Source organism: Primulina eburnea, chromosome 7 (assembly GCF_022965805.1).
Source record: "Primulina eburnea isolate SZY01 chromosome 7, ASM2296580v1, whole genome shotgun sequence".
Taxonomy (NCBI): Eukaryota; Viridiplantae; Streptophyta; class Magnoliopsida; order Lamiales; family Gesneriaceae; genus Primulina; species Primulina eburnea.
Genome location: NC_133107.1, coordinates 11,646,953 through 11,662,693, shown reverse-complemented (window position 1 = coordinate 11,662,693; position 15,741 = coordinate 11,646,953).

The following is a 15,741-nucleotide window of genomic DNA, read 5'->3' as shown; positions in this document are numbered from 1 at the left end:
CAAGCACTCTAATTAGTGAGAGAGCACATCATGAAAATGAAGGACATAGCGGCTCGACTCAAGACACTTGAAGTAAAAATGTCTGAAACTTTTCATATGCACTACATTCTATGCACTCTTCCAAAACGATATGGACCTTTCAAAATTTCCTGCAATACACATAAGGATAAGTTGTCAATAAATGAATTAATGATCATGTGTGTTCCAGAAGAATGAAAGTTGTTAATAGAAACGAGTGATAATGTTTCTATGACTACACAAAGAAAGCATAAGAAGCAAGCCACAGTCAAGAGAAAAGGGAAAGAAATAATTCTACCCCAACATCACATCAAGAAAGAATCCAATATCTCTTCTGTAAAAAGACGGGACACATGAAGAAATATTGCAATACATTTAAAGATTAGCTTGAAAAGAAAGGTATGGTTGATATGATTTATAACACATGATGGATTGATTTTGATTCTACAATTTATGTTACAAATAATTTGCAAGGTATGAAAAGCTTAAGAAAACCTCAAGAAAATGAACGGAACATCTATTCAGGAAACAAGATGTCATCGCATGTGGAGGCTATTGGGACTTGCTGCCTTATATTAGATAATGGTTTTTGTTGGGTGCAATAATTGTCTCTGCTTGGTAGAGCGATCGAACCGTGGTGCTTGAGCTGCTGTGCGGTTTAAAAGATTTGAGTTACATAATTACTACTAGCTATAGCTTTTGGTAAAGCGGTAAGCACTCGGTCCTACAATTTGTACGAGTTCGATTCCCATTGATTGCAAGGAGTGCAATTATTGGGAGGGAGATTGTTGGGTGCAATAATTGTCCTTTCTTGGCGAACCGTAGTGCTTGAACTGTTGTGCGGTTTAAAAGATTTGAGTTGCACCGTTCTACTACCTATAGCTTTTGGTAAAGCGATGTGCACACGGTCCTGCAGTTTTATTTTAAAATGGGAAAATACATTTTATGTTCCTAGTTTTTCTAGGATTTTAATTCCAGTTTCAAGTCTTGTACCCCTTGGTTATTCCTTCCAGTTTTGGATAAATCAATAAATTTATTTTATAAATCAAATATTGTTGGAAATAGTATAATGTTTGATGGTCTTTTCTTTCTTTTTTTTTACAAAATAATAACACCACTATGTATGTTCAAAGATGTATTAAAAGATGTATTATAAATTAAGATTTATCTATATTGTGATACATGAGATTCAGACGCATCTTCATAGAGAATATTAAAAGATTAGTAAATGATGGAGTACTAAGTACTTTAGATTTTACTGATTTTGAGACTTGTGTAGACTGCATAAAGGGAAAGCAGGCCAATAAGTCTAAAAAAGATGCCAATAAGAGTACATAAATAATAGAAATAATACATTCAGATATTATTTGTCCAGATATGGACATACAAAATCCGAAATACTTTATCTCCATCATTAATGATTACTCACAATATATGTATATCTACATGCTTCATAAAAAAAAACACTTGATGCATTTAAGGTTTTAAGGCTAAAGTGGAGAAGTAATTTGGAAGAAAAAAAAATTAAGATCGTGAGAACCGATAGAGATAGAAAATATTACAGTAGATACACTGAGAATGGAAATACACCTGGTCTGTTTGCAAACTTTCTCCAGGAACATGGGATTGTGGCCCAATATACTATGCCTGGTTTTCCAGACCAAAATGGCGTAGCTGAGAGGAGAAACCGAACATTATTGGACATGGTGAGGAGCATGTTTAGTAGCTCCAAACTTCCTAAATCCTTGTGGACTGGAGCTCTTAAGACAACTGTGTATATATTAAACCGAGTTCAATTAATGTTGTCCCAAAGATGTCATTTGAATTATTTAAAGGTTGAAAACCGAGTTTGCAACATATACACGTTTGGGGTTGTCCTTCAAAAACAAGAGTTTACAACTCACATGAAAAACAACTAAAATCAAGAACTATAAGTGGATATTTCATCGGGTATGCCGAAAAATCCAAATGGTGCAGATTCTATTGTCCATCTCACAACACTTGAATTATGGAATCGAGAAATACAAAAATTTCTTGAGAATTATTTGATTAGTGGGAATGATAATTCAAATGGCATAATTCTTGACAAAGATCACATTAATTCACAATCCTTTTATTCAAATGATAGATTATTCGTTATTCACATCCGTCAAGACCAAACGAGTGTTAGGCAACCGGTTATTGAAGTTCCACAAATCACTGATGAAAATCCAGTAGATCAAATTGTTAATGAAGAACAACAAGAAGTTGTTAATCAACCAAACAACCTAAAGAGATATACTAGAATAAGAAGATCATTTATATCTAGTAATTATGTTGTGTATTTACAAGAATCGGATTTTAACATCAAATTCGAAAATGATCTTCAAACATTTAGAGTTGTAATGAGTCAAAATTTTGGTTTAATGTTATGAACGAAGATATGAATTTTATGGTATTTACTAGTCTGTGATCTTGTTCAGTTGCCTAATGGTTTAAAAGCCATTGGATATAAATAGATGTTCAAAAAAGAAAGACTCATTAGGCAACATTGAAAAATATAAAGTAACACTAGTATCTAATTGATTCACTCGGCAGGAAGGAATCGACTATAAGGAAACTTTTTCTCCTATATTTAAGAAAGATTCTCTATATATCATTCTAGCATTAGTTGCACATTTTGACTTAGATTTACAACAAATGGATGTGAAAACGATTTTTCTCGATGGAGAATTAGAGGAAGAGGTTTATATGAAACAACATGAAGGATTCTTCTCTATTAATGGTGAGAACTTGGTATGTAAGTTTGAAAAATCTATATATGGATTGAAACAAGCTTCCGTCAATGGTATTTAAAATTTCATAATGTTATCTCTTCATTCAGATTCGTAGAGAACCTCGTGAATCAATGTATACACCAGAAGGTCAGTGGGAGTAAGATTTGTTTCCTTATTCTATATGTGGATGATATATTACTTGCAACCAATGACAATGGTTTGTTATATGAGGTGGAAAAAATTTCTCTCTAAAAACTTTGATATGAAGGATATGAGCGATGCATCTTATGTCATTGGCAACAAGATACATAGTGACCGAATTAGAGGTATTCTAGGTGTCACGCCTCGAGCCCGAGCCCGAGCCTGCGTGACTGCACAATGGGCCCCTATAGCAACTACTTCGTATTCGTCCTCGCTTTACGAAAATGATTAACCCAAGTAGTTATAGAAGTCCATTGTAAGCCATTATAAACTCATTTTAAATTTTTGATTTTTCGATGTGGGACAAAGATATCACAATCACCCCTCCTTCAGAACGCGACGTCCTTGTCGCGGCCTGACCCCTCGATCCACCAGCACCGAGAACTAGAGGTGGCTCCTACAGGTTCAAGAGGTGGCTCCCGTCATGTAGCACTTTGCCCCGCAGGTTCAAGAGGTGGCTCCCATGCACGTAGCACTTTGCCCCGCATAGCACTTATTTCCCGGTATTCCATGCCTGTGACCTGCTCTGATACCATTCTGTCATGCCCCGAGCCCGAGCCCGTGCCTGCGTGACTGCACAATGGGCCCCTATAGCAACTACTTCGTATTCGTCCTCGTTTTACGAAAATGATTAACCCAAGTTGCTATAGAAGTCCATTGTAAACCATTATAAATTCATTTTAAATTTTTTATTTTTTCGATGTGGGACAAGGGTATCACACTAGGTATGTCTAAAGGAACCTATATCAACAAAGTTTTAGAGAGATATCAGATGAAAGTTTGTTTACTAAGTATAGCTCCCATTGTGAAAGGAGATAATTTCAATTTAAGCAATTGCCTAAAGAATGATCTAGATTGAGAACAAATGAAAAACATTCCTTATGCTTCTCCTGTCAGAAGATTGATATATGCTTAGGTTTGCACTAGACCTGACATTACTTTTGTTGTTGGGATGCTGGGAAGATATCAGAGTAATCCAGGTTTAGACAACTGGAAAGTTGCAAAGAAAGTGACGAGGTACCTTCAAGGGACCAAAAATTATATGCTTATGTTCAGAAGAACTGAGAATTTGGAAGTAATTTTCTACTCTGATTCAGACTACGCTGGTTGAATTGATTCACGAAAATCCACTTCAAGATATATTTTCATGCTAGCTGGTGGAGTTGTATCTTGGAGAAGTGCAAAGAAGGCATTGACTGTTACTTCCACTATAGAAGCTGAATTCGTAGCTTGTTTTGAGGTAACCTTAAATGATGTATGTGTGAAGAGTTTCATTTCGAGGCTTAGAATTATAGATTTTATATCTAGGCCATTAAAAATATACTGTGACATGTTGCGCGTTTTCCTACCGCAAGTGTACGGTGTCAAGTTTTAGTACTGGTTAGAGTACAGATATCGATCCCACGAGGAGTGTGCGTAAAATTGTATATCAATTCTTGTAATTAAAATAGTCTCAACTTTATTTAGAGAGATTGAATAAACGGTTGGTTTGTTTGAAAGAATTAACTGAAAACAATGAATTAATTAAGTCACCGAATTGAGAGATAATAATGAAAGAAAACATCTAGAGAAATGATTTCACAAAGTTTCCACGATAATTATTCACAGTTTAATTTATATTCCTGAATTCTAATCAATTAATGGCCAAGAACACTTAGATTATTTTATTCCCCATTTCCCAAGTGACGAATAAAGTGTATCTATCAACTTCGATTCAATTATTCCTAATTAGAATCTACGGTTCATAGATAAATGCAAACAATGTTCTTACTAAGCCTCGCTAAAGTTATACGCCTTCCGAACGCTATAAACATTTAACGATGTGTCTCTAATAATCTATAATCCTAGTCCCTCTCCCGAGTTATAAGATTAATCAAACAACAACAATTTATGGCCAGTAAATTGCAGTGCAGTAAACACAGAGAACACAATTAAACGAAAGCGGAATTCAATCAAATAAACAACGGTGTCAAATCATCGTTTCAACAGAGTTACGTCATTCTCTAGAATGGAAGTTTAGTTCATCACGAAATCCAAGAGAACCAAAGACATATTTGTAATTCTAGGCATCGATACACAATAGAATAAAGAAACAAAGGAAAAGATAACAAATCCGAAGCGTCGTCTCTGTTCCCAGATCTATCGTTCTTCGTATTTGTGACTGTTCTACGCCCTCTGAATCTTCGTCTCGTGTATGCGCTCCGTTTCTCGCCTCTTTTCCTTCCAAGATGGTGTATTCTCGTGTGATTTCTCTCCACGGCCGCTCCTCCCATTTTCTGACCTAGCGATCGTGCTTTTATACCTATTCTGGCTGCGGCGCGCGCGGGGTGGCGCGCGAGTTGCTGTGTCTGGCCGTGCTTGTGCACGCGCGGCTGCGCGTGATCTCGCGCTGTGGCGCACGATCTACTGTGTTTGGCCCATGCGTGTGTGCGCGCGGATGCGCGAGAGTTGGCGCGACCGCGCGTTCCTCTCTGGTCATGCTCCATTATGGGTGTACGCGCGCCTGCGCGTGAAATGGCGCGGCCGCGCGCACACATCTGTCCGGTGATGTACTCGTGGTCGTGCGCTTCTTGGTCCACTTGGCTTCGTGTTCGCTATTTTCTCCATTCCTGAAATCACAACATAAACAAAACAAAAACGCATAATTCTGTTCGAAACAAGCATAATTCAAAATGGATTTAAATATAAATTAAGTGCAAATCCTGGACTTACAAACCCCCCAAACTTGAACTTTTGCTAGTCCCGAGCAAAATAAGATAAAAACAGGGAGTCAATTAACAAGTAAAGAAACTATTAACAGTCATGGATTCGCGAGAAGTTATATTGGCCTCAGATTTTATCCATTTAATGTAATTCACGATTTCCCAAGAGTCACGTGTGTGTGTGATATGTCAATGTTCGTTTACCCCATCGAATGCTCAGATAGAGTAATAATGCCCATTCGCCTTACAGAATCGAGAAATCCTCAGTTTAGTTCAACTCACACTTCATTAAAATCCAAATTCACATTCGTAGATCACATGCGACTTTATTGGTGATTAACTAGCTCAATGAATATTCAACGAAATTATACCAAAGATGAAATCACACAACGAGATGCTTGCAAGCAAGTGATCAAAGTCTACACTTGATGACTATGTTTTTCAGGTATCCATAGGCTTAACTTGAACAACTTTTCTCCACTAGTATATTGGATAAATGTGACAAGGTTAATAGGTCTTGTAAGCTTGTAACGTTAGGCCACGGCTCACGGCTACAATAAAAGGTATGGAATTCAAAATTTGAGAGAAATAATCAACTCTTCATCAATTTCACTCTTTTTCATTTTCTTTTTCATTCACCATCCACTTATTGTTTTCTTTTCATTCATATCCTTCATCTCCCTTATATTTTCTTTGATTGAACTTTTTCTCTTTCTTTTTGTCTATTTTCAACTCCCTCTTTGCTCACTTCAATTTTTCTTTTTCTTTTCAAGGAGCTTTTGAATCACTACACCACCAATGAATTTATTTCTCTCAAAATCAGGTAGGAAAATAAGTGTATCGGCTTCATTAGGTAGTTTTTGTGGGATGTAGAATAGATACAAGTGGGGGCTAATTGTATGTCATTGACACACACCACTTGATTTTTAGTAAGCTCAAAATGGGACACTAGGGATATTCCATGTTCATTTGGTAGGCTCGAAGGCTCAACGGTTTCAAAGATCGCCTAAATCATTCATATGTCACATATTATCCGTATTTCGCCTCAAAAAGTGCTCAAACAAGTTCTAGATTACCGTCAATCCATTAATCATCTCATACAAACTAGTCACATGAAATTTTCAATCAAAATGATATATGAAATAGGTGCACGAAGAAAAAGTAAGCATCTCAATTAACTTTTAAGCTCAAAGGGCTACAATTGACAGTAAACAAAGAACACAGGCCCAAGGATGCTATGAAAGACTGCCTAGATCATTTCTAAGTCTGCAAAAGTGTCAATCAATGTCATGCAAGTTTTACCAAGAATCGGGTCTCCCTCATCTATTTAGCATCATAGGCATGCAACTTGTCTCTAAGCAACAATAGTATCAATAAACACGACAGTGCAAAATATCTGTGACTCCTAGGTTCTCGTGAACACATATAGATCTCATGACCACAATTCAATTTTCATCATCGGCCACACGTTTTACTTATCCATGACTTTCCCTAACAAATATAGAATGCAAAAAGTAAATAGAAACTAAATTAACTACTGAGCAAAATAAAAAAATTCATAAAAATTCCAACAAGCAATTTGTTACCCCCCAAACTTAAAGTATGCATTGTCCTCAATGTATAGAAATGAAAAACATGACAACACATACGTCGCTCCCGAGTGTCAGAACTCGGGGCTCGAATCATCTTTCCCAGTATCTTCATCATCTTCGTCCATGTGCTGCGGGTACTGTGGTGGCCAGGCTGGTTGTGGTGGGTAAGGAACATCTTCGGGTCCAGGTGGGAATCGCTGGGCAAGCGCCGATGTGAAATCCATCATGTAGGACATGAAAGTATTAGTGGTTTGTCGGTGTTCGGCCTGCTCTCGGCGCTCAGCCCGCGACTCTTGTTCCAGTCGGAACATCCTATCTCGCAAACTAGAACGAGGAATCGATGGTGGTGGTGGTGGATTGCGTGCTCTGGCTCGCTGGTTGTACTCTGCCCTGGCCTCTTGCCGTTCTATTTCGTCTCCAAAGCGCGAACGTTCTACTTCACATACCAAGATTGGGCCTTTGGCTTTCAAGACCTGTTCATCTGCGCTCCATTGCACACCGGCATAAAGACATAATGCAGTGATAGTATGTGGGCAAGGGAGGCTGACGGTCATAAGTCCTGTACCAGCACGCATGATATAACTGTTAATAAGCTTCCCCAAATCCACGGTCCGCCCAGTCATTATGGCGTAAATCAACGCCACTTTATCTTTTGTAATTTCTGTCTGATGTGAGGAGGGCATGATCCGTGAGAGAATAAAAGATGCCCAACTACGTGGTTTACGGCGTAGATCAGATTTCTTCAAAGTGACTGGGGAGCCCTGATTCAATCGCCACTCTGCACCCTCGATGCCTAAGGTCCTGATAATCTCATCGTAGTTCACATCCCCAGTGATCAACTCAGTGTACCCGTCATTTTCAAAATCCGGCAGATTGTAGATTGCATTAATAGTGGCCGAATCAAAATAGACGAGTTGCCCTCGCACCAAAACTCTGTATTCTTCATGTTTGATTCTCAAATTCGCATAAAATTCACGGACTACGGATATCACAGTGTCTGGCGGAGACTGGGCTATATCCATCCACCCTCGTCGCCCGACCTCTCTAATGAATGCACAATCAGGGTATGTCATATCTATCCCTCTTTCTGGAATAATCGACCTAGACATGGTGCTCTCATATACCCGAAAGGCTTCCTCGTTCCAAAATTTGTTAGCATTGTAGGAACGAGACGAGGAAGCCCCATCCTTTGACCTTTTTCTCGGGGGCATAATATCCAATTCTTTTCAAACCAATAATCAACAATATACACACAAAATCCACCAACAAATGCTTGAAATCCGAAAATTATCCCCAAATAATAATAAAGTAGAAGAAACGGTACCCTTGAGAGTGGATAATTGAAGAAGATTGACCGTAGGTGGGCGGTGACGGCTGCGGCCGAACTGAGCGGCGGTGGGTGGCGGCGGCTGTGTTTGTGGTGTAGGCTATGGTGGTGTTGAGCTTGGTGGGGGGATGATTTGAGGAGTTTTAAGGATTTTGTGGAGGAGAGGATGGATTTATTGTGAAGGAGAGGTTAGGATTTTATGGAGGAGAGGGGTTTTTTTGAGAGGAAAATCGTGGGGAGGCGGTTGATTGGTGAGGGAGAGGAGAGTTTTAGGGTAAAAAAAATCGCGAGGAAGGGTATTTAAAGAAGTAGGGCTGAACGCGGCGCGCGGTCGCGCGAGATGTGGCGCGGTCGCGCGCTGTCCTCGGGTCTGTCGGCAATAATTGAACGCGCGCGGTCGCGCGAGAAGTCGCGCTACCGCGCGCAAGTTTCTGTCTTCCGCGTATGCTCGAGTGCGCGCTGTGGCGCGAGTTATGGCGCTGCCGCGCGATGGCTTCTGTCTTCCGAGTGTTCGGGGTGCGCGCTGTAGCGCGAGATGTTGCGCGGTCGCGCGTTGCTCTCGGGTTCTGCCCACTGCTCCTGAGCGCGCTGCTGCGCGGGATGTCTCGCTGTGGCGCGCTTGCATCTGTCATAATAATTATTATTATTATTATTTTTTTAACAAAATAACCTGCAAAAATAAAATGATTCAAATTAATAATTAAAGATAGAAAATTAAAAATATTAACTATGAAATTGAAATTAAATAATGAAACAGAGCGAATGCGAAAATAAATAAATACGGGTTGCCTCCCACACAGCGCTTGGTTTAATGTCATCAGCCCGACTGTACCCTGTCTGATCAAATCAACTTGTAACTGTCGATATTCCTTACTTCAGTTCCATAGTAGAGCTTAACCCGTTGTCCATTCACTTTGAAGGTTCTTCCATCATTACACTTTAGCTCGACTGCTCCATAGGGCGACACCGTTTCCAAAACAAATGGCCCCGACCATCGCGACTTTAGCTTACCAGGGAACAACTTCAGACGAGAGTTGTACAGCAGTACCTGTTGTCCTGGTTTGAGCTCCCTTCGAACTATGATTTTGTCATGCCACTTCTTAGTCTGTTCTTTGTAGATCTTGGCATTCTCATATGCGTCATTTCGGAATTCGTCCATCTCGCTCAATTGTAGTTTTCTAACCTCGCCAGACGCTTTCAAATCAAAGTTCAACTTCTTCACAGCCCAAAATGCCCTGTGCTCCAACTCCAATGGTAGATGGCATGCTTTTCCAAATACCAGCCGATAGGAAGACATCCCAATAGGCGTCTTGAATGCAGTCCGATAAGCCCATAGCGCATCATCCAACTTCATAGCCCAATCCCTCCGGTTTGTGTTGACAGTCTTTTCTAGTATCTGCTTAATTTCCCGGTTGGATACTTCAGCTTGTCCATTCGACTGCGGATGATATGCTAGTGCCACCTTGTGCTTCACATTATATTTGGCCAATAGTGAGTTGAAAATTCTATTGCAAAAATGCGTACCTTCGTCACTTATGATGGCTCTCGGTGTTCCAAACCTGGTGAAAATGTTTTTCTGTACGAATTTCGCTACAACATGAGAGTCATTAGTACTGGTGGCGATTGCTTCCACCCATTTAGACACATAATCAACAGCTAACAGAATATAAGAATAACCAGAGGACGGGGGAAAAGGTCCCATGAAATCTATGCCCCAAACGTCAAAAAGTTCCACTTCCAAAATATTTGTCAGTGGTAATTCGTGACGCCTAGAGATGTTTCCTAACCTTTGGCATCTATCACATGATTTTACTAAGGTATAACTATCTTTAAACAAACTAGGCCAGTAGAAACCGGATTGCAATACCTTAGCCGCTGTTCGTGACGCTCCAAAGTGTCCACCATATGGTGAAGAATGACATTTCTCCAAAATTTGTTGTGCTTCAGGACCTTCCACGCACCTCCTAATCACTTGGTCAGCACACCTTTTATACACGAACGGATCGTCCCAATAGAAGAACTTTATATCATGGACGAATTTCTTCTTCTGATGGTAGCTCATATCTGGGGGAAGGGTTCCACAAGACAAAAAATTAGCAATGTCAGCAAACCAAAGAAGTACAGAGTTTACCTCAAAAAGCTGCTCATCTGGAAATGTCTCTTGTATGGCTCCCTCTTCTTCCTTCTCTTCTAGCTCAAGTCTTGACAAGTGGTCAGCCACTTGATTTTCGCATCCCTTCCTATCCTTTACTTCAAAATCAAACTCTTGGAGCAACAAGATCCACCTTATCAAGCGTGGCTTTGCGTCTTTCTTGGCAAATAAGTATCGGATAGCTGCATGATCAGTGAAAACGATTACCTTTGTACCTACCAAGTAGGGTCTGAACTTGTCAAAGGCGAATACTACTGCCAGCATCTCCTTTTCGGTAGTTGTGTAGTTTTGCTGTGCCGCATCCATGGTACGACTTGCGTAGTAGATTGATCTAAAGAATTTATCACGTCTCTGGTCCAACACTACACCTACTGCATAGTCACTTGCATCGCACATCAGCTCAAATGGCTGCTCCCAGTCCGGCACTATCATAATTGGTGCAGTCACCAATGCCATTTTTATCTTCTCGAATGCCTGCAAACAATTATCATCAAATATAAAAGTCGACTCCTTTTCAAGTAAATTGCACAGGGGTTTAGTGATCTTAGAAAAATCTTTAATGAATCTACGATAAATCTCCGCGTGTCCGAGGAAGCTCCTTATTCCCTTGATGTTCTTTGGTGGAGGAAGTTTTTCAATGACAACCACCTTGGCTCTGTCCACTTCTAATCCCCGAGACGACACTTTATGTCCAAGGACTATGCCCTCTTGGACCATAAAGTGGCATTTCTCCCAGTTAAGAACTAAGTTCTTTTCTTGGCATCTCTGCAAAAAAAGGAATAAGTTATGTAAACAATGATCAAATGATGAGCCAAATACCGAGAAGTCGTCCATGAAGACTTCCGTTATCTCCTCCACCATGTCTGCAAATATGGCCATCATACACCTCTGAAAAGTGGCAGGTGCATTACATAGCCCAAAAGGCATCCTCCTAAAGGCAAACATGCTATAGGGGCATGTGAATGTTGTTTTCTCCAGATCTTCCGGAGCTATAGCAATTTGGTTATAACCTGAATAACCATCTAAGAAACAGTAGTGACAATAACCTGCAAGTCTATCAAGCATCTGATCAATAAAAGACAATGGAAAATGATCTTTTCGTGTGGCATTGTTCAACTTTCTATAATCAATGCATACTCGCCAACCAGTTACAATACGAGTAGATATTAATTCATCATTTTCATTTTTTACCACTGTCATTCCACCCTTTTTTGGTACTACTTGTATAGGAGATACCCAGCTACTATCAGAAATAGCATAAATTACACCAGCATTTAATAATTTCAGTACCTCATTCTTCACAACCTCTTTCATTGCTGGGTTCAACCTCCTCTGGTGATCCACATAAGGAGTATACGACTCCTCCATCAAAATTTTATGCATGCATATAGTGGGGCTAATTCCCCTAATATCAGATATCGACCATCCTAAAGCAGTTTTGTATTCTCTCAGCACTCTCAATAATTTATCTTTTTCATCACACGAAAGGGAGGAAGAGATAATTACCGGATACGTCGACTTCTCACCTAGAAAAGCATAACACAAGTGGCTTGGCAACTCTTTCAACTCAGGGGAAGGTGGTGTTACCTCTAGTTTCTCATTTACATCCAACTCCTTGTGCGGTGCATCTTTTCTCTTTTCTTTTTGTAGTGCTTCAAGAGCCACCAATTGCTCTTTCACTTCCCAATTATCTTCATCAACAGTTCCTGCCGCACCTATCAGACAGCTCTCCAAGGGATCCCTCATTCCTGCACAATCAAGAGACATACATGAGTCTATAACATTAATGCTTTTACAAGTGCTTACCTCATTCGATCCCTTCATGGCGTGATAGATGTTAAAAATAACTTCTTCTCCACCAACTCTCAAGGTGAGTTCACCCTTATGAACATCAATCAATGCCCTTCCAGTCGCCAAGAATGATCTCCCAAAGATCAATGGAGCATCATGATCTTCTTCCATATCTAAAATCACAAAGTCAGCAGGAAAAATAAACTTATCCACTTTTACCAGTACATCCTCGACGATCCCACGCGAATACGTGAGACTTCTGTCTGCAAGCTGTAGGGTGATAGTAGTTGGTTTAACTTCTCCAAGCTCCAATTTCCTGAAAATAGAAAATGGCATCAAATTAATACTTGCTCCTAAATCACATAAAGCTTTACTACAATGAGAACCACCAATAAAACATGGAATAGTAAAACTCCCTGGATCTTTCAATTTTTGTGGTAATTTCTTTTGTAGGATGGAACTGCACTCCTCAGTAAGCTTCACTGTCTCAAACTCTTGCAGCTTCCTCTTTTTAGACATCACATCTTTAATAAACTTTGCATAATTCGGCATTTGCTCCAAAGCATCAGCAAATGGTATGTTGATGTGTATCTTATTGAAAATTTCCAAGAACTTTGCAAACTGATCATCTAAATTCTTCTTCTTGAATCTCTGAGGATAGGGTAGAGTCGGCTTATACACTGGAGGTGGTTCAACCTTGATTTCAGCCGTGGATCCCTCCACTTCACTTTCTTCAACTGTCTTCTCACTGTCCACTCTCTCTTTGGGACTCTGTACCTCTAAGTCCTTCCCACTCCTCAAAGTGACTGTATTGCACTGCTCTTTTGGGTTCACCTCCGTGTTACTGGGAAATTGCCCCTTGTTCTGATCTTTTACAGCATTGGCCAACTGTCCGATTTGCGTTTCCAAAGATTTCATTGTGGCACCCATGTTTCCCATGTGAGTCTCCATATTGTCAAGACGAGATTCAGTTCTAGCCATCCTTTTTACAGACTCAGCAACGAATGTACCTACCAAATCTTCAAATGAAGGCTTTCCCTCCCCCTTTGATGTATTGAACCCTGGTGGAGGATTCAACACATTTTTATTGTTTGCATAAGAAAAGTTTTCGTGATTTCTTAATCCAGGATGATAAGTGTTAGGGGGAGGGTTACCTCTATATCCTCCATATCCACCCTGATTTCTATTGTTGATATACTGTGCTTCTTCAGGGGTGGATAGTTCTTCATCAACCATCGATGGACCCTCGATTTCAGATGTACTCACTTTGTTCATCGCTGCTATTTGAGAGGTCAATGCAGATACTTGCGCAGTGAGTGACGTAATAGGATCCACCGCATAAACTCCTAGCTGTCCTTTTTACTCCTGCCCTTTCCTGACGGCCACTGGTAGCTATTTATCGTCATCTGTTCGATCAAGTCATAAGCTTGCTCAGGAGATTTGGCAAAGATCGTGCCACCAGCTGCAGCATCCACTGTTCCTCTTGTTTGCCCATTTAGACCGTTGTAGAATAACTCAATCTTCACCCAGTCTTCGAATCCATGATTTGGGCATTTTCTCAACAGCTCCTTGTATCTTTCTCATGCTTCATACAATTGCTCGAATTCAGTCTGCCTAAACGTGCTGATCTCAATCTTGAACTGGGCAGATTTTGCAGGGGGAAAGTATTTCGCTAAGAATTTCGTGGCTAGCTCATGCCATGTCGTGATGCTTCCCAAGGGAAGCGATTGTAGCCATCCTCGTGCTTGATCCCTGAGAGAAAACGAAAACAAACGCAGTCTAATAATATCATCAGAAACATTATTAATCTTTACCGTGTCCGTTATCTCCAAGAAAGTTCTCAGGTGAACATGAGGATCAGATGTGGCTGTTCCAGCAAACTGGTTTTGCTGAACCATATTGATTAGAGCGGGCTTCAATTCGAAATTATTGGCGTTGATTGTCCCTCTTGCAATCCCAGAGTAATGATTGCTGATCACTGGTCTGAAGTGATCTCTTATAGAATCGCCTCTGGTTGGTTGCGTCTGTCATTTTCTCTGTTCTCAGCCATTGCTTGAATCTCTTCTCTTCTTGCTTTTCTTAATCTTCTCGCAGTTCTTTCGATCTCCGGATAAAAAATAAGCAAGTCTGAGTTTTGCGATCTTAGCATACACTGTCAAACAAGAAGAGAAATAAAACGCTTAATCAATATAAGATAAAAGAAAAATAAAAGCTCTAAATTAAAATCTAGACTAATTGGTAACAATACTGATATAAATTCAAATTTGACACTACCCGGCAACGGCGCCAAAAACTTGTTGCGCGTTTTCCTACCGCAAGTGTACGGTGTCAAGTTTTAGTACTGGTTAGAGTACAGATATCGATCCCACGAGGAGTGTGCGTAAAATTGTATATCAATTCTTGTAATTAAAATAGTCTCAACTTTATTTAGAGAGATTGAATAAACGGTTGGTTTGTTTGAAAGAATTAACTGAAAACAATGAATTAATTAAGTCACCGAATTGAGAGATAATAATGAGAGAAAATATCTAGAGAAATGATTTCACAAAGTTTCCACGATAATTATTCACAGTTTAATTTATATTCCTGAATTCCAATCAATTAATGGCCAAGAACACTTAGATTGTTTTATTCTCCCTTTCCCAAGTGACGAATAAAGTGTATCTATCAACTTCGATTCAATTATTCCTAATTAGAATCTACGTTTCATAGATAAATGCAAACAATGTTCTTACTAAGCCTCGCAAAAGTTATATGCCTTCCGAACGCTATAAACATTTAACGATGTGTCTCTAATGATCTATAATCCTAGTCCCTCTTCCGAGTTATAAGATTAATCAAACAACAACAATTTATGGCCAGTAAATTGCAGTGCAGTAAACATAGAGAACACAATTAAACGAAAGCGGAATTCAATCAAATAAACAACGGTGTCAAATCATCGTTTCAACAGAGTTACGTCATTCTCTAGAATGGAAGTTTAGTTCATCACGAAATCCAAGAGAACCAAAGACATATTTGTAATTCTAGGCATCGATACACAATAGAATAAAGAAACAAAGGAAAAGATAACAAATCCGAAGTGTCGTCTCTGTTCCCAGATCTGTCGTTCTTCGTATTTGTGACTGTTCTACGCCCTCTGAATCTTCGTCTCGTGTATGCGCTCCGTTTCTCGCCTCTTTTCCTTCCAAGATGGTGTATT